This window comes from Neovison vison, chromosome 7 (genome assembly GCF_020171115.1).
Source record: "Neovison vison isolate M4711 chromosome 7, ASM_NN_V1, whole genome shotgun sequence".
NCBI lineage: Eukaryota > Metazoa > Chordata > Mammalia > Carnivora > Mustelidae > Neogale > Neogale vison.
Genome location: NC_058097.1, coordinates 142,556,161 through 142,583,897, shown reverse-complemented (window position 1 = coordinate 142,583,897; position 27,737 = coordinate 142,556,161). Strand labels below are relative to the sequence as shown.

Sequence of the window (27,737 nt, the reverse complement as noted above, 5' to 3'; positions counted from 1 at the left end):
TATTTTTTTTTTTTAGATTTTATTTATGTATTTGACAGACAGGAATCACAAGTAGGCAGAGAGGCAGGCAGAGGGAGGGGGAAGCAGACTCCCTTTTGAGCAGAGAGCCCAATGCGGGGCTCAATTGCAGGAACCTGAGATCATGACCTGAGCTGAAGGCAGAGGCTTAACCCACTGAGCCACCCAGGCACCCCTTGGGATCTCTTTTGTACCATATTCATTCTTGTACCATCTGTACCTTAATTACTACCTAATTTGATATTAATTAGGTATAAAAAATCTTCATGACTTCTGTTTAAGCACTAATATTGTTTTTGGTCTTTATCTTCTAGACAAACATTTAAAGACCAAACACAATTGCTGTTTCTTTGGAGCCTGATTCCTTCTATGCAAAATAAGTCAATCATTCTACTAGTACTTCCATAGTACTTATACAGTGGTCACAAAGTTACACATCATATTTCCCCCTCAATAGGATGACCTAAGAGCAGGAACTTTAAAAATCTAAAGTAACACCACACTCTAGCATATATCCCGCTGTATAGTATGCATGTAAATGTTTCATACATAATTTTTTACCTATATTTCTGCTTTTTTTTCTTTCTTTTTTTTAATTAGAGTATAGTTAGCATACAATATTACATTAGTTTTACAATATCTTTATTTGTATTACTTAAATTTAAATTCAAACTGTTAAAGTTTATAAATTGCATACTTTAAATATCACCTTTTCAAGTTTACTTACACATTTTGAAAGCAAATACATTACTATTTATTTATATCAAACCTTAACAAGTCTTTATTCACAACCATACTTAATTAGGGTAAGCAGCCTCCTATTTGATCTTACATCTTTAATCTTAAACATTAGGTTTACCCTTCTCCAGTTCAATGTCTATTTTATAGTTAGAGAGCTAGTTTCAAAATCAGAAATTTGATTGTTTCTTCCTTGTATTACAAACCCTTTCATATCCCAGATAGTCCAAAGTCCTTTCTATGGTTTTCCAGATCCTTCTTTCCTGATACCTCTTCATCTCTCCTGTCTTATCTCCCTCCATTCTCAATTCTATTCTACCCTAGAGCATCAAAATGCCATTCTATGCCCCAGGCATGTCAAATTTGTTTTAGTTTCCCTTTTATCAGGCACTTTTGTAAAGGTTTGGTAGTCTTTGCCTCTACTTATATATCTTCCCCCTTCAGTACCTGGGTGTTCTTTATGATTATACTCAATTTATTTATTTATTTATTTTAAGTTTTTTTTTTTTTTTTTTAAATTTATTTATTTGACAGACAGAGATCACAAGTAGGCTGAGAGGCAGGCAGAGAGAGAGAGGTGGAAGTAGGCTCCCCACTTAGCAGAGAGCCCGATGTGGGGCTCCATCCCAGGACCCTGGGACCATGACCTGAGCTGAAGGCAGAGGCTTTAACCCACTGAGCCACCCAGCCGCCCCCCCGGTTATACTCAATTTAAATGTTAACTAGCCCAATGCCTTTTCTAGCCAGTTCCACACTCTCCCAGCCAACAGTACTAGGTAGCTGTCCTTCCTCTGTCTCCCACTGTACCCTGTGCCTGCCACTATCAGAGCACTTACCAGGGCTTATTTTTATTTGCTGTTTACTTGTCTGTATACTTCGCTCAATTTAGAGTCTTTGAGTTCTTGCACTATCTTACTCATTGTAGTGTCTCTAGGACTTGGCACAGCCCTTAGCACATAGTAAATATTAAACAAAATTTGTTAAATGGATGAATACAAATTACTATTTAGACCTTGAACTCAGCCAAAATCTCAAGAGCAATGTTAGGAAGATCTTAGAAAAAATAAATCTCAAGATCATTTTAGGGACTATAAATGAGGAAAACTCTCAAGCCAAAGATTATTCTGAGCTTTTGGCTGGGAGCAAGGGATTTGACCAATAGAAAAAGAGATACCCCTAGTGAAGTAGACCTTAAGAAACTAAATCTGGCTTAATAAGTCCTACTTATTTCAGAATGAAGACTTGCTGTCCCCTGGAGAAGCTAAGCAATTAGGTATTAGTTTTCTTCATAACAAACCAAAGACAGAAGACAGATCTATAAGGCAGAAACAAAGATTACATATCCAAATGGGGTAGGCAACCTTGAATAAGTAAATTCTCCTTTTTTATCCTATTTCAACCACAAAATAGAGAAAAAAGTTGAATTTTTCTTCAGGATCCCTGATGACTGCTTTCTGTTTAATGAGTCTGAAAGATAACCCTCACCTCTATTACCTACTATTGCAAAATCTCCCTAAAGGTATGTCATTTTCTCTTCTGAAACACCCTCCATACTACCAAAACTTTCATTTCTGAAATGAAAAAGTAATCATATCGTCAATCATTTATACATTCCAACCACTGTCTTATACATCCTTGATGCTCCAGCTTGAGCATAGACTCATGTTCAATCAATCAAATCATTTACCTCCTCCTCCTTGGTTTGTCCCTGAGCCATCAGCTCAAAATTTGGCCAGAATGATTAGAAGCTTAAAATATTGGCCAGAATGATTAGAAAAGAGATAATTTCTTGTCACTGCTGCTACCAGGCTGGTAACATAACAGCCTCATCTGCATATGGTAAGAGTCAATCTGTAAGGAAGATGCTACAGAAGACAGCAAGGCAAATAGGTAGAATGAGGATAAGGTGTGTTCCTGATTTCACCATTTGAGCCCTCAGGTCCAGTCAAATGTTTATGGTAGCTTGAAGTTTTCAGTTATTATGAGTTGGTTTACTATCACTTTAATACCTCTATTCTTTTATATTTAAGTTTTAAGGTAGATCTCAACATGTATGTTTAACAATGAGAAAAATACCATTTTTAAGGTTGTTAAAATAATATATGAAACATTGAATAGCATATTGTATTGATTTTCATGGGCTTTCAATACATGCTACTTTCTTATCTGAATATATGTAATCTTGGTAATACTATTATCTTTCCCATGGAAGGTCAAAGTACTGTCTACATTATGAAAGAAATTCATCAGGCAAATGCTTTGTTAAAGTGTAGACTGAAAGGCTTACTTATGTGAACAAGGAGAAGTTTCAAGCATTGAGATATGCTTGGGCTCTAAATTCTTTGAATCCTGACAGTCTATATTGCTGACTGTTCTTTTACACTTACTATTGCAGTTAATCCTCACAATAATTCTACTAGTTTTTATTATGCTTAATTTTAGATGACCAAGCTATATTAGTTTCCTTGCCTTTTCTAGCTTCTCGAGGCTGCCTGCATTCCTTGGGCTCACACTGACCTTTGCTTCTGTCACTTTGCCTGGGTCTGGTCTCTGACTTCAAGCTTCCAGCTCCCCTCTAATCAGGACTCTTGATTACACTGAGTGCATCTAAATAATGCAGTATTAACCACCTGCTCACAAGACCCTTAACTTAATCACATCTGCTAACATTTCAGGAAACATATTCACAGGTTTTAGGAATTAGAATATAGACATATTATTAGGGAGGAATGGGCATTATCTAGCCTACAATGTAACCAATCTCTATAGAAATTAAAAGACATGTCTAAAGCCACACAGATGATTACTGTGAAGGCTTGGTTTCAACTCTATCCAGGGCAGTCTAATTCTAAAGTATGCACTCTCATCTATCACGTCTATGATATGTAGACAGTGCTTCATGGCACACTCTACAATATGATAAAAATATAGAAAACACAGTATAGATTTACTCACTGTCAGTCTCAAAAATAGTTTGCTTGGTCCTGCCTGAAGCTTTTTTCCCAGCCATAAGCTGCAGAAAAGTGAATCTGTTACTTGGAAAAGTGCATCTGTGTGCTTTCTCCAGGCGGTCCTGAGATGTCCATGTCTTTATGATTTACACTGTATACAAATCTTGGCACCCAGTTAGCTTCCTGTTGGCAAAATGACTTCGCTATATACATCATTCTTATCTTAAACGTTTGAGAAAGTCAGTCAGTCAACAAGCACTTATCGAATGTCTAAAAAAAGCATTGCACATAAATCAATACACTATGAGTCAATAAGATAATCACTCAAATGTCACCAATAAAAGTGGCATTCCTCAAATGAAAGTTTTCAAATGTATAGATCGTGAAAACACACACACAAAATATGACTGCACAGCTAAATTACCCTTAATAAACTGAATCTTTAGAAGATGTCTAAATGTCTGTATGTCTACCTACCTACCCACAAACAATACATGCATATTTAAGCAAAATATTTTCAGTGAACCAACCTATTCATTCTTTTTAGATGTAACATCCAACACATGGATATATGTGCAGTAAAAAATCAGAAAACATTTGCTGAACTAGGAGGTACTATGAGCTGTACTCTAAAGCATAAAAATGCACTCCACCTTGAGGCCTCTTAGAGATGAGAATAGCAAGTTACATGCAGTTTTCTGGTTGTATTATACTCTAATAAAGGAAACTTTAACATGGAGCTCCATCTTACTGGAATGGTCTCTCCATTCTCTTCACCTAGTTAACTCATACAGAAACCTCACGCGTGATCTTCTCCAAGGCACTTCACCTTCCCATACAATCCATGAGATGTCTCATTTACATGATTTCAGAGCACTCTGTGCTTGTCTCTATATGGTGACACAGATTATCATTCGAATTAGCTGGCTATGGATCTGTGTTGCCTATTGCAACATGACATACATGAAGACAAGGTTGCATCTTATCTACTGGTCTGCAGTCCCCAGCATGGAGTCTGGCTGGAAAGAAAGAAAAGTCTACGGGAACTGGAAGATGAAATGTCTGATAGTGTATAGAGGCATTTGAATTTTCTGCAGTGCTGGAAATTTCAATGCAATTAATACTCAGAACCATGTTCCTGCTTCCTCCCAGTTGATGAAACCCCTTCACTTTTACTGAGATTAGTTTAGAATGTAGGAATCAATGTTTCTCTCAAATGGAAGAATATAAATTATATGTATAATTCTTTATGATAGTAATGAAAACAACAATTATGTAAGAATCATGGCCCAATAAGAAATTAAGCTTCTCAAATCAGCCAGTATCACTGGCAGATGCATGCCAGCCCTTACCCCTGAAGGATTTGGAGGCCTAGAGAATGCACACTGAAATAGGCTGCATCTGTTCCAGTTCTGGGTGGCCAAACTCACTTCTAAAAATACTCTCTATCCTTGAAATGGATGAAATAAGTTGATAATGTAATCTACAACATTGTGTTGTGGGGTGTGTGCATCTGTATTTGGCGTCTATCTTCCAAACATGAAATGACACAAAACATCAGAGACAGCTTTGGAGTTCTGACCCGTGCAGGAGTGGGAGTAACGGCCTTCAGGGTAGAAGGAAAATGTACAAATTTACAGTATCTTCAGGAAAAGAGAGAAAAAAATAGTGCTGCATAAAATGAAATTGGACTGGTAGGTGTTGAATACTGGGAGCTAAGTTTGGAAAGGGGGATTGGAATTTGACAATGAATGGCACTGAAAACCAAGTTAAAGAGTAAATGCTAGCAAAAAAATGACATAAAAGGATTTTTAGGAGTGAGATATTTAGTAATTACTGTTTAAAAGTCATTTAAGGCTAATGCTGTTTTGTTGATTTGTCATCTCTTTAGTTTATTTCTTTAGTTCATCTTCCTAGAACACTGTCCTTGCTGGTTTCTGATGCTGAAGTATACATGAGAAATTTGATACTTCGATACTAATGTGAAATCATTCTGCACCAGGCTAAAGAACTACCTCATTTGTGAGACAAGTCCAAATTCTCACTCCTTAGGTACTCTTCTAGTATTCTTTCTATTTGAAGTTTCTGGAACATAGCATACTTTTTATTATAATTAGTTTTGTTTATACCTGTCTCTCCTAGTAGAATAAGAACCCCTTAAGCATAGAAGACATGTCTGATTTCGAATGACAGCAACAATGAAAACAATAATAGTAATTGTGAATAACTATATAATGTTTACTTTATGAGAGGGACATCTCTAAGCACATTATAACCTTATTTACTACTTTTTTTTTTTAAGATTTTATTTATTTTTTTGACAGAGAGAGAGATTACAAGTAGTCAGAGAGGCAGGCAGAGAGAGAGAGCAGGGAGCCTGTTTAGCAGAGAGCCCAGTGCAGGGCTGGATCCCAGGACCTGAGATCATGACCTGAGCTGAAGGCAGAGGCTTAACCCACTGAGCCTCCCAGGCACCCCACTTATTCACTACTTTGAAAAGATGAAAATGTCACATAGAGAGGCACAAGATCATATACATTAGATGAGCCAGATTATCACCCAAAAATTCTGGATCCAGAGTTCTTGCTCTTAAACATATGTGATAATATTCTTTACCAAAACCAGGGATGGTGTTTTATATATGCTATAATCAAATAATAATAATAATAATATTAACAAGGCTCTCTATTTACGCAGAGTCTTACCCTCAAAAAATATAGCTGATTTATTAAGACAAACATTTCTTAAGTATGTTTTATTTCAAATATGTTGTTTTCTCAGGATTCAAAAGCAAACCAGAGTCATTGCTCTTATAGGCTTTACAGCCACAAGAGATGATATATCTACAAAATGTCATTTACAAACAAGCTTTCACTCACTTAAAATGGTACCAACAGCCAAATTATGTCTTCAGTCATAATTTCTAATGACAAATGTAAACCTGGATTAGTGCTGATTATTATAGTGAATTCATATATCCTTTTAAACATTTTATTGCTACATGCCATTATCAAGAAAACAAATTTTAGTCAGAGCTGTGTGGTTGAGAAATTTTAACTAATTACTTTAGAGAAACTGTTTCCCTGTTCATCAGGATTTATTTATCAAAGAATATCCAAAACAGATAGAAATTCTTCAATTGCAAGAGGGAGTAATTTTAGACCCAGAAGCAGGGCTTTGATACAATAATTCTTGACATTTGAATTCATCATGATATAGTTGCTTAGGAAATAGCTGGTTACCTATAAAAGTTAAATGTACTCTCTTATCCATGTGAAGTATTCAATCATATGTTAGTCAATTTCTCATGTTTGCAGTTCAGTACCACAAATAAGCCATTCTTTTTCTCTTGATTTAACATATAGACTTATCTACTCCTTAATTTGGTGTTAAATGAAATACAGATACTCTGGTACTGAAAATAGTTGGCTTTTTGAAAGGCGAGAGGTGAAAGAATCAAAACCCAAAGCAGCTTCTTTGGGCCCATTAATGGCTGTTCAAATTCACCAACATGGCTGGTTAATGTCTAGTTTTTTCCCAGGCTAAATTTCAATAGGTCTTACAGACTTTTTCTGCAATCTCCTACATTATGGGTCTCTCTAATATGACTACCAATCAGATACTGCTTAATTAAGGTAACAAACACGTGTCAAATACTTACAAGAAAAATGTCTCAACAAGTCCCATATAGTTCATTTTAAGAATCAAATTAATTTTAAAATACATTAAATAACCAAACATATTATCTGATGCCCTTTCTACTTTATACATAGCACATTTACATAAATATACACTTGTTTATACACAATGACTTGGTCTCTGAATTTGAAACTTCTGTATTTTCTATTCATTGATTTAATTTCTTTTCTACTATTATTTATTCTAATTTCTCCAAGTTTTCATGGGCCATTTTAAAAAACTCATAACTTCTTTATATTCTACCATATTCACAATGGACACTTAGAATGTAGGTTGTAATTGTTCAACATTATCATATTTGCTTGTGGTGATATCAGATAGCATTGTCTCATTTGCAAAATGAGAACTTAAAAGAGAAATGCTATGGGAGCAAATAAACTTTACTATAAAATGTTAATAGGCTGGGAAGGTGGTAAAGAATAAGCCTATTTCAACTCCTCTAATAATATTTCCTCTTATATTCAAAGAAGATGGTTAAAAATGTATTGTTAAGATGTCTGTGTAAAAGAAAAGTATCACAGACATTAATATAAATCCCAATTTCTAAATCATAATTGAAAATTATATGTAAGTCTATTTTCAATGGCTCTCCTAAGATATCTTTCATTATTCAATGAAGTAATAAGAAAGATGAAAACACCAACAATTCCTCTTGAATAACTCATCTGATTTATTATACATTTAAGTCAAGAATAAATTCTTCCTTCTCTATTGCTTCTCAGCTAAGTTACATAGATTCATAAGGAGCATAGATCCACAGAACATCTAAATTATTTATTAGGAAAGAAACGAGATTTCCCTTGGTTTATGTTAAAACCTGTGACTTTACAGTGATGGTTTTTTTCAACTTGAATGCTATGTGAACAGCAACAGGAAATACAATCTGCTATTAAAATTATTAAATCAACTCTTGAAAAATACTTAATTTGAAATTAGTTCCCAGATAGAATTAATAAGTTCTAGTAAACTTGATTATTAAATGTGAATGCTACAATATTAGGAAATCTAACATTTTCTGACAGGATTCTATTACTCTGATACTTCAAAGAAACTAAATACTTAATACCATTCAAATTCTGGAACAAGGATGAATCATTCATTTCCATATTTCTAAGCACTATCTGAGAAGAAAATTTCAGAGACATTTCATATTTTTCATGGGGTGCTAAGAAATAAAAAAATATATAAAATCTAAGTAAATCACATTGTTTAGAGAAGTTAATAATTCATTGTTCCTGTCAAGTTAGTTCATTTTTCCTTTGTCTCTTCATTCATATGGACCCTCATTTTCCTCTAAAATATGATTATGACAACACACTGAGTGTTCTCTAAGTCACTTAATTCAATTTTTTTTTTGCCACTCTGCAGATTCAATTGTTTCACCTCTCATATTATTTAGTGATGGATAAATAAAAAATATTTCTCTGCAGATAGAGAATAGAATATTATAATCCCCATAAGTCATAGGTTTGTTTTCTAGCTTTGAGGACTAATGGTGCCAGAATATCTACTTTTAAAAAATGCATCATATTAAGAAGTGTGAGGTCACTTACCAGTCAGTTTATCTCTTATCATACATCTCCAAATAAAATTGACACTGAAAGAATTAAAAAAAAATAATTAAAAAACAAGAGTAAAAATATAAAAATTGACTATATCATAGTAAAATTAAATATATTGTTAAAGATATTTTAACACAGCTACTAAATAAATACATGGTATTAAGACAAAATGCAAGAAATAATGATCATAGAATCTACATGGATACAAATTTGCACAAACTAATCTTCATTTATATTAAGGATGAAAATCAGTGAATTTTTTTTTAAGATTTTATTTATGTATTTGACCAAGAGAGATCACCAAGTAGGCAGAGAGGCAGGCAGAGAGAGAGAGAGAAAACAGGCTCCCCAAGGAGCGGAGAGCCTGATGTTGGGCTCTATCCCAGGACCCTGGAATCATGACCTGAGCTGAAGGCAGAGGCTTTAACCCACTGAGCCACCCAGGTGCCCCCAAATCAGTAAATTTTTCAAAGTCACCAACTAGGGTTAGAACGCTTTAAAGATGAAAATCTTTCCAGTTAGAGTCTATGCTGACTTAATGCCTAAGCAGATATGATAAAACTAGAGATGACAAAAAAATAATAAAACACCTAGGAATAAACTTAACCAAGGAGGTTAAAGACCCGTAGTGTGCAAATTGTAAAATGCCAATGAAAGAAATTGAAGATGACACAAATGGAAAGTCATTTCATGTTCATGTGTTGGAAAACAAATTTTGTTAAAATATCCATACTAACAAAAGCAATCTACAGATTTACTGCAATGTATAGAAAAATACCAGTAGTATTTTTCACAGAACTACAACAAAAAACCCTAAAATTAGTATGGAACCACAGATGACCCAAATTAGCCAAAGCAGTCTTGAAAAAGAATGAAACTGGAGGTTTCACAATCCCAGATTTCAAGATATACTGTAACCTGTAGTAATCAAAGTAGTATGGTGTTGGCACAAAAACAGGCAGAGACGTCAATGGAACAGAATAGAAAACCCACAAATGAGTCCACACCTCTATGGTCAATTAATCTTCAGCAAAGGTGACAAGAATATGCAATGAGGAAAAGACAGTCTCATCAATAAAGGTCACTGGAAAACTGGACAGTTACATGCAGAAGAATGAAACTGGACCACATCCTTATACCATAAAAAAAATAATAAACTCAAAACATATTAAGGACCTAAATGTTAGACCTGAAATCATTAAAGCCTGTACTACCTACAGGTAGTAATTTCTCTGACATGGGCTGTCCCAACATTTTTCTAGGTATGTCTCCTGAGGCAAGGGAGAAAAAGCAAAATAAACTACTGAGACTGCTTCAAAGTAAAAAGCTTCTGCACAGCAAAGGAAACAACCGGTCATACTAAAAGACAGACAGCTAAATGGGAGAAGATATTTACAAATGACATATTCAATGAAGGGTTAATATCCAAAATTTATCAAGAACTTACACAACTCAACACCCAAAAAACACATAGTCCAGGCAGTAGGGATGAACAGATATTTACCCAAAGAAGACATCTAGATCATCAACAGACATATGAAAAATGCTCAACACCACTCATCATCAGGGAAATGCAGATCAAAACTACAATGACGGATCACCTCACACCTTTCAGAATGGCTAAAATAAAAAATGCAAGAAGAAAAGTGTTTGGTAAGATTGTGGAGAAAAAGGCATCCTCATCCACTGTTGGTGGCAATACAAACTGGTGCAGCCAATGTGGAAGACAGTATGGAGGTTCCTCAAGATATTTAAAATAGAATTACCCTTTGATCCAATAATTCCACTACTGAAATACATAAAGAATACAAAAACATTATTTGTATTTGAAAAGGTATATGCACCCCCATGTTTATAGCAGCATTATTTACAATAGCCAAATTATGGAAGCTGTCCAAGTGTTCATTGCTAGAAGAATGGATGAAGAAGATGTGGTGTATATATATATATATATATATATATATATATACACACACATACAAACATACACACACAAAGAAATATCACTAGGCCATAAAAAGAATGAAATCTTCCCATTGGCGTCAACATAGATGGATGTAAAGAGTATAATGCTAAATGAAATAAATCAGACAGAGAAAGACAAATACCATAAGATTTTACTCAAACGAACAATGGAAAAAAGAGACAAACCAAGAAAGAGACTCTTAATTATAGAGAACTGATGGTTATCAGAGGAGAGGTTGATGGAGTGATGGGTGAAATGGTAAAGGGGATTAATAGCATACTTATCATGAGGATCACTGAGTAATGTATAGAATCATTGAATTACTCTATTATACATCTGAGGCTAATATAGCACTTTATGTTTACTTAACACACTGGAATTAAGAAAAAAGAGATGGTCGTATTTATTGTAGCTTTACAAACTATATAATATACATATTTACAAACTATTATGTATATAGTTTGTAAAGCCATTATATATATATGTATATATATATATATATATATATATGGATTGGCAGACTTTTCATCTAAACAGTGAATACTTTAGGCTTCACAGGTATGCTGTATCTTTCTCAACTACTCAACTCTGTGCATGTGAAGGAATAGATATGTGTGTGCAATTCAACTTTATTGACAAAATCAGTCAGCCGGCAAGTATTTGGCCCCAGGCCATAGTTTGCTGACTCCTGAAAAAAACACATTGAGTATTACAACCCAGAAATATCAATCCTAACACACGAAAGACAAGTGAAATATAGAGAATTACTGGCACTGAATAATTAGAGCTCTTAGCTTCAGAATAAATTATGTGATTTAAAATCACCCTGTAAAAAACCTGCAGAGGTCTCAGCCCCAAATGATGAAATAGGGGAGGCAGAATAATTGTTTCTAATATTTATAATAACTATTAAAAATACATTATAAATGTAAGTTAGATACCATATTGACAATGTCTAAAATAGACTAAAAATATGATAGTAAATAGGAAATCTCATATTTTTTTTAAAAGAACAAAGACAATTATTTGTTGATTTTCATGTATGTTTTTTAAAAAGTAGACTAAGTAATCGTAGATTCCTGGGACCTCACTTTTGTTTATAGGTTAGGGAATTCAGATACTAAATGAGAAAGAATAAGAGAATGGAATTAGCCAGAGTCATAAGGCCAGCTTTACAGTCTTTAGAAATGAGTTGAAAAGATGAAAATATTGTTTTAGATAAAGGTCTGATGTCAGTTCCGGAAGGAGTTGTGAGGGGCTGCCTACAATAATTTCATTATTTTATCATTAGTTAATTAATATGTGATACTGCTAAAAACATGAGAAGAGATTGAATGCAAACATAATCAGGTATTGCGTGCCCAGGGGGCTCAGTCAGTCTTGATTTTGACTCAGGTAATGATCTCACAGTTGTGGGAATGAGTCTCCCATTTGTCTCCATGATGGGTTTGAAGCCTGCTAAAGATTCTCACTCTCTCTCTCCTCCTGCCCCTCCCACCTCATTCCCTCTTTAAAAATAAATAAACAAATAAATAAACAAAATGTTGAGAAAACCACAATCAGATATTTAGGAAGATCTTAATTTTACTGTTTTGGCAATATGAAATCAACTTCAAATTGGGAAATGGATTATGCAGAAGAGAAACAATTATATTTGTGACAGAAGAGGTCAGCAACAAAAATTTTTACTATTATTGCACTGTGGAACTGTTACATATTCATTTTTGAGTTTCTGAAAGTGGTTGTGGGTGATAGACCTTAAAATTCATTTCAGTATTTAGTGAACACCTACTCCAACTCACACACATATAGCCTACTTCTACTCATGTGGCTATCTTCCATTTTGAATGGCTGGATCTCCTAGTAACTTTACCTTTATCAAAAACTGGTTCTACTGAGTGAAATAAGTCAAGCAGAGAGAGTCAATTATCATATGGTTTCACTGACTTGTGGAGCATAAGGAATAACACAAAGGACATTGTGGGAAGGAGAGTAGTAGTGAGTTGGGGGAAATCAGAGGGGGAGACAATCCATGAAAGACTGTGGACTCTGAAAAACAAACTGAGGGTTTTGGAGGGGAGGGGGGTAGGGGGTTGGGTGAACCTGGTGGTGGGTATTATGGAGGGCATGTATTGCATAGAGCGTTGGGTGTGGTACATAAACAATGAATTTTGAAACACTAAAAAAAATAAAAATAAAAATAAAAAATAAAGACCAAAGTGAGAAAAGCAGGGAAAAACAATGGTGCTACTTGTCAGAGCCAAAAAGTATTACGGAAACATCTCTGACAAACATAAATAGTGGATTTCTTGCTCTCTTCATTCATGACTCCCACTTACAGGCCCATCATGTCTTTCTAAAATCCATATGGTAGATTCCCAACTCCCAGTACCTCAGATTGTGACTGTACTTGGAGACATGACCTTTACAGAAGTAATTAAAATTAAATGAGATCATTAGAATGGGCCCTAATCCAATATGAGTGGTGCCCTTATAAGGAATAAATTCAGAGACAAACATGTGTATACATGTCCTGTGTACACAGAGGACCATCCAAAGACACAGGGAGAAGAAAAGAAATCTACAAGCCAAGGAGACAGACCTCAGAGAAAAAGAAAACAAAAACACAATCCTGCCAACACCTTGATCTCATACTTCTTTTTCCTAGAACTATGAGAAAGTAAAATTCTGTTTTCAAGGCAACCAGTCTGCGGCACTTTGTAATGGCAGCCTTGGTAACTAACCTATTACACTTCCTCTCTCCCCTATAGTACCAGTGGAGGAATGCGCAGTGCAACAGACAAGCTAAAAGTCACCTTACCCCTCCATCTCCTCCAGCTCCAGTGACTAGTAGCAATTACAGAAGTATGTCACATGCTTGGACTGAAGGAAGAATCACTGGCTACAGGTGGAGGAGGAAGGAGGAAGGCTTACTGTAAACAGCAGTTCCCCATCTTAAGAAAAGCTATAAATTGATGTAGAAAATGTTGCTGAAATCCATGTGGTCAGAAAGTATACATTGTCCCTCTTTTTGTGCATTCCTAGTTATTGGCTGCATTCCAAAGGCCAGATGTTGGGATTCCAGTTAACCATGAAACTGTCAAAAATAAGGGTTATTTCCTGAGACCTTGACAATCTGCTCATCATTTCAGAGAAAACTGAGGCTCTTAAACATTAATTTGCTCAAAGTCACAAAGGTAATGATTTGTAGATGTTGTGTTTATTACAAAATCACATTGGTCCTTTTTTGAAGTTTATATACTATGGAAACCTTACCTCAGTGGGCAGTTTATTTGTTGTTTCAACAAATGTTTATTGATTGCCTGCTATGTTCCAGAGATATTTCTTATTGTTTAGGATACAGCAGTGAACAACACAGACTAAACCAGCCTCTTTGAGTTTATATTCTAATACCGGGTGATGGACAGTAAACAGTAATCATAATAGGAAATTTCATTACATAATATGTGACAAGATTAAAAGAATTAGAAGAAAAGAGAAAGTATAGCAGGGAAAAATGATTGGGGATAGCAGGCTGAAAGTTGACATGGACCAGGCCAGGAGGCAGTTTGCAATTTTAAATTGGGTATTCAAGGTAGGCTCATTGACATTTGGGCAAATAATTGAGAGAGATAAGGGAGCTAATAGAAACCTATTTCTGTAAAGATTGATCCAAAGACAGAATCCCACTATGGGCCTTAAGCTTTAAGACTGGAGCCTGCCTGGCTGTTTTGAGAAACAGCAAGGTGACCAGTGTGACTGCAGCAATAGAGTGAATGACGGAGAGAGTAGTAGGAGAAGAGTGGAGGCAAATAAAGGAAGGCGACTGGGAGGGCCTCGCAGGGCTCTGATTTTACTCTAAATATAATGCAGAGCCATCACAGGGTTTTTTTGTTGTAGGTGTTTTTCTAAAGGAAAAAATATTTGTTACTTTTTGAAATTTAAATTCAAGTTAGGTAACATTCAATGTAGTACTGATTTAGGAGTAGATTTAGTGATTCATCACTTCCATATAATACCAAGTGCTCATCACAAGTGCCCTCCTTAATGCCCATCCCCCATTTAGCACATCACCCCACCTACCTCCCCTCCATTGATCCTCAGGTTGCTCTCTATAGTTAAGAGTCTCTTATAGTTTGCCTCCCTCTCTGTTTTTATTTTTTCTCTCCTTTCCCCTATGTTCATATATTTGGTTTCTTAAATTCCACATATGAGTGAAATCATAGGATATTTGTCTTTCTGTGAGTAACTTATTTTGCTTAGCATGACATGTTCCAATTCCACCCACAATTTGTAAATGGCAAGAGCTCATTCTAACTGATGACTAATATTCCATTATACATATATGATGGTCCACTATATACATATATACTTATGTATATTTGTGTGTAGATATATACATATATGTACATATTTATGTATATGTATGGGTATATGTATGCATATATGCGTATACATATGCATGTGTGTGTACATATGTATGTATATATGCATATATATACCACATCATTTTTTTTTTTTTTTTTTAAAGACAAACCAATTAAAAAAATTTTTTTAAGATTTTTATTTATTTATTCGATAGACAGAGATCACAAGTAGGCAGAGAGGCAGGCAGAGAGAGAGGGGGAAACAGACTCTCTGCTGTGCAGAGAGCCCAATGCAGGGCTCGATCCCAGGACCCTGAGACCACGACCCGAGCTGAAGGCAGAGGCTTAGCCCTCTGAGCCACCCAGGTGCCCCATACCACATCATTTTTATCCATTCATCAGTGGATGGACATTTGAGCTCTTTGCATAATTTGGCTATTGTTGATAGTGTTGCTATAAAAATTGGGGTGCATGTGCCCCTCTGAATTAGCATTTTTGTATCTTTTGAATAAATACCTAATAATGCACTTCTAGGTCATAGGTTAGTTGTATTTTCAAATTTTGAGGAACCTCCATGCTGTTTTCCAGAATGGCTGTACCAGTTTGCATTACTACCAACAATGTGAGTTCCCTTACTTTTTTGAGGGTTTTATCCAGAAAGGAGACTGTATTTTGTCAAATGCTTTTTCTGCATCTATTGAGAGGATTATATGGTTCTTATCCTTTATTAATGTGGTGTATCTCATTGATTGATTTGTGGGTATTGAATTACCCCTGCAGCCCAGGGATAAATCCTACTTGATCATGGTGAAAAACACTTTTAATGTACTGTTGGATTAGATTAGTTTGTATCTTGGTGAGAATTTTTGCATCCATATTGATCAGGGATATTAGTCTCTAAGTCTTCTTTTTAATAGGGTCTTTGGTTTTGGAATCACACTAATGCTGGCCTCATAGAATGAGTTTAGAAGTTTTTCTTGCATTTTTTTCTTTCCTTTTTTTTTTTGGAATATTTTGGGAGATAAACATAAAATCCTTTATCTCTCCTTCTATTTTGAATGACAGTCTAGCTGGATATAGTATTCCTGGCTGCATATTTTTCCCATCTAGCAAATTGACTCTATCACACCACTTACTTCTGGCCTGCCAAGTTCCTTTGGACAGCTCTGCTGCTAAACTTCTGGGACTACCTTTGTAGTACGTAAGGACTTTTTGTTCCCAGCTACTTTCAGAATTCTCTTTATCTTTGTCTGTTCCAAGTTTCACTATGACATGTCTTGATATTGACCTGTTTTTGCTGATTTTAAGGGAGATTCTCTGTGCCTCTTGGACTTGAAGGTCTGTTTCCTTCCCCAGCTTAGGCAAAATTCTCCGCTATAATTTGTTCAAATAAATATTCTGCCCCTTTTTTGCCACTTTTCTTCTGGAACGCCTATGATATGCATATCATTACACTTTTGTGGAATTGCTGAGCTCCCTAAGTCTGTATTTATAATCTAAAAGTTTTCTTTCCTTCTTCTTTTCAGCTTCATTATTGTCCATACCTTTATCTTCTGTATCACCTATTTGTTCTTCTGCTTCTTCCATCCTCATTGTGATTATATCCAGTCAGTTTTGTATTTCAAGTTATAGCATTATTTACCTTAGTCTTATTAGTTTTTAGGTCTTTTATCTCTGCAGCATGAATTTCTCTGGTGCCTTCAAGGCTTTCAAGCCCTAGTATTCTTATGACTGTTGTTCTAAATTCCTATTCAGATATATTGCTTATACCTGTTTTGAGCAAATCCTTGGCTGTGATTTCTTCTTGATCTTTCTTTTTGGGAGAATTCCTCCATCTTGCCATTATGTCTAAATTTCCATCTTTTGCTTGTTATGAAAGCCTGTTATGTTTCCTGCTCATAAGAGTGATACTATGTTAAGAAAGGGGTCATAAAGTCCAGGGTCTGACACTTCAGGAAGTGTTTCTGGTGTATGCTGTGTGCACTCTGCTATTGTGTTTTGGCTGCCCTTTCCCACAGGTCAATCCTCTGCAGAATTCCTCCTTGCTCACAGTGGGGAGTCTATAGACCTTCAACTAGGTGTGTTTTAGAGACTCAAGGAAAAAAGAAAAGAAAAGGAACAAAAAAAGCAAACAAAAGTCTATAATCCTAATTCCAAAGAAAGAGAAAGAAGGAAAAAAGAAAAGGAGAGTGAGAAACCTAATTCAAAAAACAAGGAAACAGAACCATAAGTGAATAAAAACTGTAAGCCTGATTCCAAAGAAAAAAGAAAAACAATTAAAAAGTTGTTTGTTTGTTTGTTTGTTTTTAAATTAAAAAATATCCGAGCCATATTTCCACCAGAAGTGAAGCTGGTGCTGTGGAGCACTCTATGATCAGTAGACTTGGTACATGTGGGGAGCCTGTGTTTGTCTTCTGAGGGAGGGGCCTGCTGCACTGGTTCACATTCAGACCTGTCCCAGTAAAATTCCCCTGCTGGGCACAGGGGAACAGGATTTGGTTTAAGTGACTCCAGTCTCCACTGGAGGTATTGTCTTTCTCTCTGAAGTCCCACCATGCTCATGGAGGTGGGGAGGGGCATGGAAGATGGTGTCACCCCACCCTCTTGACCTCAGGGAGAGGAACTGGAGACCACAGCTGCTCAAGAGGTCTCAGAGAAGCAAATCATCTCCCCCGCTTTGTCCTAGGATTTCATCAGGTCCCTGCCCTCAAACTGTGTCCAGGCCATCAGTATGCCTGGTACCACCGTTCTCCTGTGTTTTATCTCTGGCTGACAGATGGGACTCAAAACCCTAAACCTACAGGACCCATCAAAGTGCAGACCTGTCCCCTCCCCTAGAAGAGAGCCTCTTAATGGTGAGCTGGCAACACTGTGTACCAGAAAGCAGTCATACAGCCACAGAAGTGCCTGGAGTTGATGCTGATGCACAGTAAAAAGCTGCAAAAAGGTTATCTGCCCTCTGTGCATGCCTCTGTTTTCTGCTGTTGAACAACTTCTCAGTGGTGCCCAGTGGGTCCTTTGTCCCTGGAGAGACAATATGCCCTCTTCCAAATTTACTCCAGGAAGGGGAATGTCCCATGAAACCCAAGGGATCTGCACACCACAGTATCTTGCATGAACCCTAAACGCTGTTCTCTCTTCCTGACTTCTATAAAAAGGGCTCCTTCCCCTCCCCAGCACTACTGCTTTTCTCTCCCCCAAATCATGTCTCCAAACCTCGCATCTGCCATGGTCCTCTCCCTCCAATTGTGCAGACTGTTTTCTTAATTCTCAGACTGATTTTCTAGTTGTTCAAAATGATTTGATTTTGGTCTAGCTGTGTTCGAAGGATGAGGCAAGCCCAGGGTCCCCCTGCTACTCAGCCATCTTAACTCCTCCCCTCCCATTATAGGCTTTTGATGAAAAATTAATTATTATTATTATTTTTTTAAAGATTTTATTTATTTATTTGTCAGAGAGAGAGGGAGAGAGAGCGAGCACAGGCAGACAGAGAGGCAGGCAGAGAGGCAGGCAGAGGCAGAGGGAGAAGCAGGCTCCCTGCTGAGCAACGAGCCCGATGTGGGACTCAATCCCAGGACGCTGGGATCATGACCTGAGCCGAAGGCAGCTGCTTAACCAACTGAGCCACCCAGGCGTCCTGAAAAATTAATTATTATTAAGAGAAATGTTCTGGCTGCTATAGAGCATAGATCTGAGTTTTAGGCAGGTTGTAAGCAGGGACAGGAGTGAGGAAGTTACTGCAGTAATCCTCAAGAAAGATGGTCATGGCTTGGACCATGGTAGCAGCAACAGAAATGAGAAACAACTAATTATTGATGTATTTTAAAGATATTAGAAATGTGAAGATATCCTGGCATATTAGATACGGGTTCAGAGAGAACAAGGGAAGTAACTTGTTGTGTTAATATGTGAACTCTTTCCATTAAGGTTTCTCTTTTATATAATACCTGTTTCATGGTGTGATAAAGCATAAACTTTGAAGAAAGGTAAATGTGGGGTTGATTTCTGGCCCTACTATGTATTAGACATCTCTTTCAACAAAATGGTGCAATGATTAAGAGCTCAAGCCTGACGTCTTATGATTCTTTATGTGAAAGCTGGCTCTTTCACTAAGTAAATTTGAGCAATTTACTTTGACCTAATCCTCAGTATCCTCATTATATAACTGGGGTCATAAACATAATTACTAGAGAAACACACACAAAGAGGTGGGGAGGGAGAAAGAATGTATTACACCTGCTAAGGCCTATTGAACAGTATCAGCTCCGTGACAAACATAGCAGGTGTGGTAGATTGAATTTATAGCTCCAATGCTTCCTCCCACCCCAGAGCCGCACCCCTTGCCATGTAATTTTGTAGTTGCTTCTTCTAAAGAGGAAAAGTCTACTTCTTTACTGCTCAACTTTGGGTTGAGTCCTGTGTCTTACTTTGGCCTGTAGAATGAGGCACAAGTGCCAGTGTGATGATTCTAAGCCTAGTCCTTAAAAAGCTTTGGGCATTTCTACTTTTCCTTTTGCACCTCTCTCCTGGATTCCCCCTGAAAATGAGAGCATTCTGGGGCAGAGCACATTCCTCAGACCCTTGACCTGCAGCTGGAAGTAGAGTAGATGCTTTGTTGCACAGTTATAGCTCAGTAATACAGTAGACATTGACTAATTCCAGCCTATTTCCTTAACATTTGGATTAAAACAAAAACCAAACAACCTGTCATTGAATAGCCTTCCTTTGCTCTATTGCTTTTAATACTTAAGTGCTAAGAGCAAATTCTACAAAACAAAATACCAAATTCTACATTACACGAGTCTAAGAGTTAATTAACTCCTCCCTCTTTAAGTTATAGAATACCTTAGAGAGTTTGGTAATACCTTAGAGAGTTTCAAACGGGTTTGCCAGCCAGAGCCAGCATCTGAGCAATATTCCTGACTATACCAGAACACTCCTTCTAACTCACTGTAAATACAATAGGGGATTGAGCTACTTTAAGCCAATTCTTCCCAAATGAAGTATGCCTCAAAGAAAAGATAAAACATTCTCTAGTGTGTGTTGGGGGTGTATATTGCTCTCACCGAGGCTATTACTTTATTTTAAATAATGTTTAAGTGATACATACAGAGAGAGAATGTGCTTGTCTGTCCTCCTCCTCACTTGTGGATTTTGTGTTTATAAATTTGCGTACTAACTGAAATAGATAGGTAATCTCAAATCAATATATGAGACTTTCAGTCATTTGCAGACATGTGCAAAGTGGTGAGAATTTTGAGTCTCCTGGTGACTGGTGCGCCTGTTCCCAGCTGCAGTTGAACAAGGCACAATCAGCACGACTGGAAACAAGTGTGTCCTTTTCATGGTCTATTTAGTGCCATGTTTTCTCATTTTTGAGCTTTTTATTGGTGATTTCACTGTTTAAAATGGGCCCCACGTGTAGGGCTAAAGCGGTATCAAGGCTGTGATGTGCCTTATGGAGAATATACGTAAGTTAGATAATTCATGTTCAGGCATGAATTACAGTGATGGTAACTGTAAGTTAGTGTGAATGAATCAACAATATGTAATAAGGGGTCTTTACACATAAAACAAGGTTATCCACTGGTCAGCGGACAAAAATATTGTGACCAGAGGTTCAAAAAACTGTACTCTTATGTTTTTACTAGCAGTAGTGGTTTAGTATTTGCTAGTATGGTATTTGTGGTCACTACAGCACAAAACTACAGCAAATAGTGGGAACTGTGTGTACATGTGTAATTTTTATGTATATATAAATTCATATACCTGTATATCTCCCAATATTGACCACATATCTTCCTTAGAATGGGATTTTAATGATACCCCCCAATAGTTTCAATCACCATACAATTCTTTACAGATAAAAGCTACTACTTTCTGTAAGGCAAGCCGAGGACCCGTCATGAAAAGATGGTGAGAGACAATTTTCCTAACTGTATCAGTCATTCAGGTCTTCATCTTTTTAAACTTCTTGGGTTGTAACACTTAAATGAGTGAGATTATTACCATGAGAGTCAGTGGGAGAAAGAAAAGCTAAATGACTGTCCCAAACTTACTTATAAAGCAACATGTCAAAAAGAGTTAAATATCTCATTAAAATAAGGATTATGAAAAGATTTAATGAGAAGTATCAAGGGCAACAACTTATCCCTGAAAACACCATTTCTTCACTGGATTCCCTTGTCTTTTGGAATGGAAAGCATTTTCTATGTATCTCATTATTGCATGTAAACTCTATTGCAATAATCTTACTACTTTTGTCTTTGATCTCTCAATCCCTAGCCCAGTGTCTGCCACACAGTAAGTGCTCAGTGCATGTCGTGAAAAAGAATAGAATATTTAGCTGTCACCACATGACACCGGAACTTCATATATATTTTTCATGCATATGTATGTGTGCATATAATTTGTGATATTTAAAAGATAGGATTAACCTCAGTATAAACGACCCCAACCAAATGCTTTACCTCACACTCCTAAGGAATTTCTTGTTAAATTTATGTCCATCTAAGACGAGTAAAGCTTTTGGAGGAGTTCATAGAGAGGACATGACTGCTGATTGAGCCGGACCCAGGAAATCTGAGACTCCTCTCCCCCCTCTGTTGTCCTTGGAATATATGCTCTGCCCACTGTTCCCACAGTTGGAGTCATTATACGGATACAGCCTAGAGAGTAATGTGTTGTTGAAACCATCCGGAAGGTAAACATGACTGACCCCAATTAAGGCCTCCATAGGTTCTCTCAGGTGGGTTGAGAGATCTACTTGTCTTGTGGCCACCCAAAACAAGCCTTCCATGTGAGTTCTCTTGTTTATTACACCTGCCTCCTATCAGTCTGGAGTGGCCTGCCTCTTTCTTTGGTCTTTTCTTTGCCCTTTGTGTGGGGGACTGTTTTGCAAACCAACACCAGTGTGGTGGAAAGAGCATGATCTTTATTAAATAGGGTTTTACATTCTGGTTCTACCATTTACCCATCATGGAACTTCCAAAAAGCTACAAGACTTTTCTGATCTTCAGCTTCTTTATATATAAAATGGGTGTTAGGATAAAACTACTCAAGAGAGCTGTGTGGATTGTGCCAGATCCTACATGTAAAGATGTCTGCATATAGTATCCACTTTATACCTGCTAGTGTTTTTCTCCCTAAGGTCTTACTTATGTGCATACCTTCAAATAGTCCAATGATAAATTTACTTCACATAAAGATGATCGTTGTTGTTGTTTTAATTTTCAGAAATGTAGGAATCTGGATTGCAGCTGGGGGGCTGTGAATTATCAAAAAAAAGTCTCTGCTATAGGCAATAATTTTAATGTTAATTAACTCCATCTGGAAGGAAAAGCAGGTGTTGAAATTGATCACTTAAGTACAGAAAGCAAAGGCTGTTTACTAAACTCTCCCTAAATTAATTTGGCTGAGCTTGTGGTTAAATTGCTTTCAAGTCACTTTTCTATAAATGCCTTATACCAAATGCTGAAATTGGAAAAAGAAGTAGACCAAGCAGATTTTAATGAAATGTAACAAACTGGACTGAAAGGTCACCCAAAAATAAAAATTATATATTTTTTTAAATGAAAAAAGGCAACATTTTTGCTTCAATAGCAGGTAGAATTTGAGCAAAAACCTATGGCAATTTTCATGTGTTGTTCTCAAATCACCGGAATCAAATCAAAATGTGTGCCCTAGGAAAAAAATTGGCCTGCACTCTCTATTAGAACAATTGAATCAGATGTGCCAGGAAGTTCCAGGAATCTGCATTTAATAAGTCAGGTAACTTTTATTCTCACTAAAATTTCAGAATCACTGTCCTAAGGATGGAGAGATACCAAATCACACAATAGTGATACAGGGTACTAGAACGATGACAGATTAGTATCATGATTGTCTGAGAACGTAAAACATAATATGGAAGCTTGGAAAAATATCAATAAACAAATCCACATTTACCATTTATGAAAATATTAATACAATGATAGTGGTCATTCAATTTCTTTGCCTTCTATCATTACCTAACCCCTCAATAGAAAGCCCAGATTCCTGAAACTTCTTTCCAAAGCCTTGCATAATCTGATTTGATTGTCCATTCGACTCCAAAGTGCAGTCCCAAACCAGCGGCATCAGTATCACCCATACTCAGAGAATCAGAAGTTCTGGGGCAGAGCCCAGCAATCTGTGTTTTAGCAAGGTCTCCAGATGATTCTGATGCAGACTAAAGTTTGAACACTATGCACCCTTCTTCGTTCATCATGATTCATCAGATTTTCAGCTGCTGCTGTGAGCAAGGCATTAGGGATAAGACTACTGTGGGAAATATAACTGGGTCTTGCTTCCACTGCTAGATGGGGTATCAGCTCTAATTGTAAAATAATTAAGTTCTGGGGATTTAACATACAGCATGGTGCCTGTAGTTAATAATACTGTGCTGTATACTTGGAAGTTTCTATGAGAGTAAAGCTTTAACGTTCTCACCATAACAAAAACAAAATGGCAGTAATGTGAAGTAAAGGATGGGTTAACATTTCTGTGGGGGAACATTTCACAATATAACATGTATCAAATCACTACATCATCCAGCTTAAACTTACACAATGGTATATGTCGATTTTCTCAAAAGTAGAAATAAAAGAGAAAATTGCATGGAAAAAAAAAGCTTTTGATAGAATCTGCTAATGTCTCCAACTATGAAAGAACCAACACTTACTATTTACTACATGTTATTCTCTCTTCTGAGTGCTTTGCATTTATTGTCTAATTAATCCTCACTACAATCTAAGGATACAGGATTGATTATTATCACTCCTTGACACAATGACACTGCGACACAGAAAGGTCAAACACCATCAAAGTCACATGGCAGCTAAGGGATGGAGTCAGAAATTGAACTCGTCTGTCTCTAGAGTTCACATTCTTCATCACTCTACAAACTGCCTTCAGGAAATCTTAGCAATTCTCACACACTACTTGAAGAATTCTTAGCCCTGACTAAGACAAAGACAATGCCCAAAACTGGTAAAAGAGTAGGATTTTAAAGACCATAAGACTCAGTATTTTACACTAGTGTAAATTTGTTCCTAATATCCTACCTTTTTTTCTACCCTTTTTTTTTAAAATCATCTCAAAGCCTGCCTATCTTAAGGTTTCTATTAAAACAGCCTTTATTAGAAAGGCCTTTCAGCTGTGTGAACTCGAAGCAAAACACAGTGTATCAGAGCCTCAGTTTCCCTATGTATAGACCGAAGATAACATTATTTAACCTTAGAGAAATAGTATGAAATGAGGGAATAGACGTGAAAGTGCATTTTAAACTTCAAAACACTGTTATATGTTTGTAATGTGGTATCACAATATTTTTTTATACTGAAGGTTTCAGAATCTATTGTTTGGAGACTGTCTGCTTTCACTGACCTTTTAGACCACAATTAACACTGTCTATATAGACTGGTTGCCCAAAGTGCTTTTTTTTTTAGCAACTCATTCATCAAAACTCATAACTCAACCCTCCCCCTCCACTTCACAGTAGAGCATTTTTCAAAGTTTCCTTACTGTAAGATTAACCAATGATGTTTTTTTAAAATACGTATTCTCTAGAGTCTCCCCTGGAAATTGCAATTATTTAGGCAAGAGATCCAGAATACTTTATACTTTAGGAAATATCCCAAGTGATTGTTATAATGAGTTGAGTATTAGAAATATTACAGTAAATAGTAAAATTTTCTAGAGATTTAAAAACAAAGACAAAAATCCTCTCAATTGTTACCTAATATTAGCATAAAATTATTTTTGGACATAGATTATTTTTGGACAATGTTTTTTGTGTGTTGTTGGTTTTGGTTTTGTTAGTGTGCATGTGTGTGTGTGTTTATTCTAATACATTTGCCAGAAATGGCAGGGGAATAATTTCCTTTTTTCCTGGAAGGAAGGTATGGTTTAGTAAGGTATTAGTTTAGATAGACAAAGTTATAAAAGAGTAACAATTTAGATACAAAATCCCAGTGGGTTAACACAATAAATATCTCTGCATCATTCAGTGTATGTCTATTGAGGGTTAGGAGGGACTAGAGGAGTGAGAATAGAAGATCTAGTCCACCTGGTGACTAAGCGAACCAGAATGAGTTTCTAGCACCTTGTAAGCTATACCATCTGGGAATTGCAGCCTTTCAGTTATCAAGGTAGAGGAATGGAGAGACTGAAAACAAATTTGGGTACGTGCATGCCCCAAGCCATAAGTGACACACAACTCAATCCTTAGTTCATTGGCCAAAACAGTCAAATAGCGTCATCAAAATGGACAGAGCTTAGAAAAGGAAGAGTGACAAAATGGAGTATTTTGTAAGCTTTATTATCTCAGCTTCAGCCTACTTTAAAGTTCAACGAATACTCTAAATAAATAATCACGAATCTCTAAGCAATTTAAGGCTACCTAACAATATGGGAAAAGGAGAAAGCTCTAATCAAATTGGTCTCTCCCCCCAAGAATTTAAATTTTACTTAAGGCTGTCATAGTGTAAATCATTAAGTTACAAGAAGTATGCATTAAAGACCTTAATGGTGTGATACAAGCTTTAATTTTAAAAAAATGAACACTTTTAGTAAGACAAAGCTTCATGAAAGAAATTGGATAAATTTGGACCACAAGATTAAGAAAAACTCTGGGAATGTGCAGGTATATCCTTTGCAAAGTGTTATACAGGTATAACTCTTTGAGGGAATCACCATGAGAAAAACATCATGCTTGTGTAATAACACATGGACTAAATCATGAAATTCAGTGTATGATTTAGGAAAATACAATATGGCTCATCATCATAGGAAAAGAAGAAAAAACAGTATTTTTAAGAACCTTCCATATGCAAGGATTCAGCTAATTCTTGAACTATGTTATGTCTATTTTATCATTGACTAAAACCCTCAGAAGCAAACATTATTCCCATTTTATAGATGAGATAAAAAATGTGAAGCAACCGAATGAACATTACACAGTTAGTAAATAGCAAAACCAACACTCAACCCTGTGACTGTGGGTCCCATATTGTGTATGGGAATGTGTACATCTTTCCCATTATATTAAGTGATGCTGTGCTAACCTAGGACTCATTCACTAAAATTCTGCCTTTATAAAGAGAAAGAATACTTGTAAAACACTATACCAGTAATTTTTAATGAAGTCATAACCTACTCACAGCCATACTCAGTGATCCTGTGATAACTTCATGTATAACATTTCTGTGCTACAGGACCAGAGACATATAAAACAAATAGGCATGATCACTGAGGCATATTCCTTTGAACAGTCCTTCTCTGCCTTTTCCTCCTAAATTGCACAAGAATTGGCAGCTAATTAGCAGCTCATTAGCAACATTGATAAACCATGTGACAAAAACAAATGCTGTGCTAACAGAAGGGAGAGCTTTCCAATGAATATGAAATAGAATATAGGATAAAATCAAATTGCTAAATCCAGCTTCCTATACATCTCCAAATTATTCCTGTTGTATTTCAGGATTTCTTAGTCATGCATTCAGATATATATATATATTAATCACCATGTTTAAGACAGAAAAATGTGTCAAATGCAATTCTTGCTTTCAAAAAGTTCATAATACAAAAGATGATTAAGGAGTCTACAAATTCCCTTTTTGTAAACAATCTTTATGAAACAGAAATATCATCTTTTTAGGTAAAAGTTGGCATTATCTGACTACATATTTGGTGGGTAGACTGTTATTAAAGGAGGCATGAATTCCATGGCTAAGGACTGGGAAAAATTCTGGTGTGTATAAAAATTGGATCTCACAGATTATTTGAGGCATCTTGAATGACTAGACATAGTTTTCATGCAAATCTGACCTGCTACTTTTTCAAATTAAAAGCATTCACTTATCAGCAATTTCTGTTAAAACAAATTTGTAACTCCTTAAAAAGGGAAATATGGTCTTGACTTGTCCTTCCAGTTTTGGCCTATTCTCTCCTATTCATGGATCTCTGAATAAGCCATACTGTATCACACCTATTATTCCCTTTACATTGTATGACCTTCACCCATCCTACCAACTCACTTCATTTTTACAATTCCTCCTCACATTTTAAATGCAGGGAACATTATCAGATATAGAAGGCTTGCCTAAATTTAAGTCAGATTTGACACACTTTTTATCCCCTATATTGAACTCACCCTACCATATATTAGATACCTTATTTGTCTGCTATTTATCCCTTTAGCCCTTGGGCTTTTTTGAAAGCAGATGTTGTATCTTCTCATCTCTGTATCTTAGGTGGCTAATACTGGGTAAGGGCTGAGTATGAACTTAATATCTGAACTATAAGTGAATTAGTAAGTGTGTGGTATTCCAATTCACATCTATAATGGGAATATATGAATGTTGGGCACATGAAACTCTGCTTTAAGCTATAGACATGGTTAAAAGAAAAACACATG

General features: G+C 36.2%; 1 long non-coding RNA gene across 1 annotated transcript in view; it reads right to left on the bottom strand.

Moving 5' to 3' along the window:
• Positions 1-8,973, bottom strand: part of LOC122912539 — a 371,418-nt gene extending 362,445 nt beyond the window's left edge. The window contains exon 1 of the long non-coding RNA XR_006385654.1: positions 8,960-8,973. This is a non-coding gene — a long non-coding RNA (uncharacterized LOC122912539). The remainder of the gene's footprint in view (positions 1-8,959) is intronic.
• Positions 8,974-27,737: the final 18,764 nt, after the last annotated feature.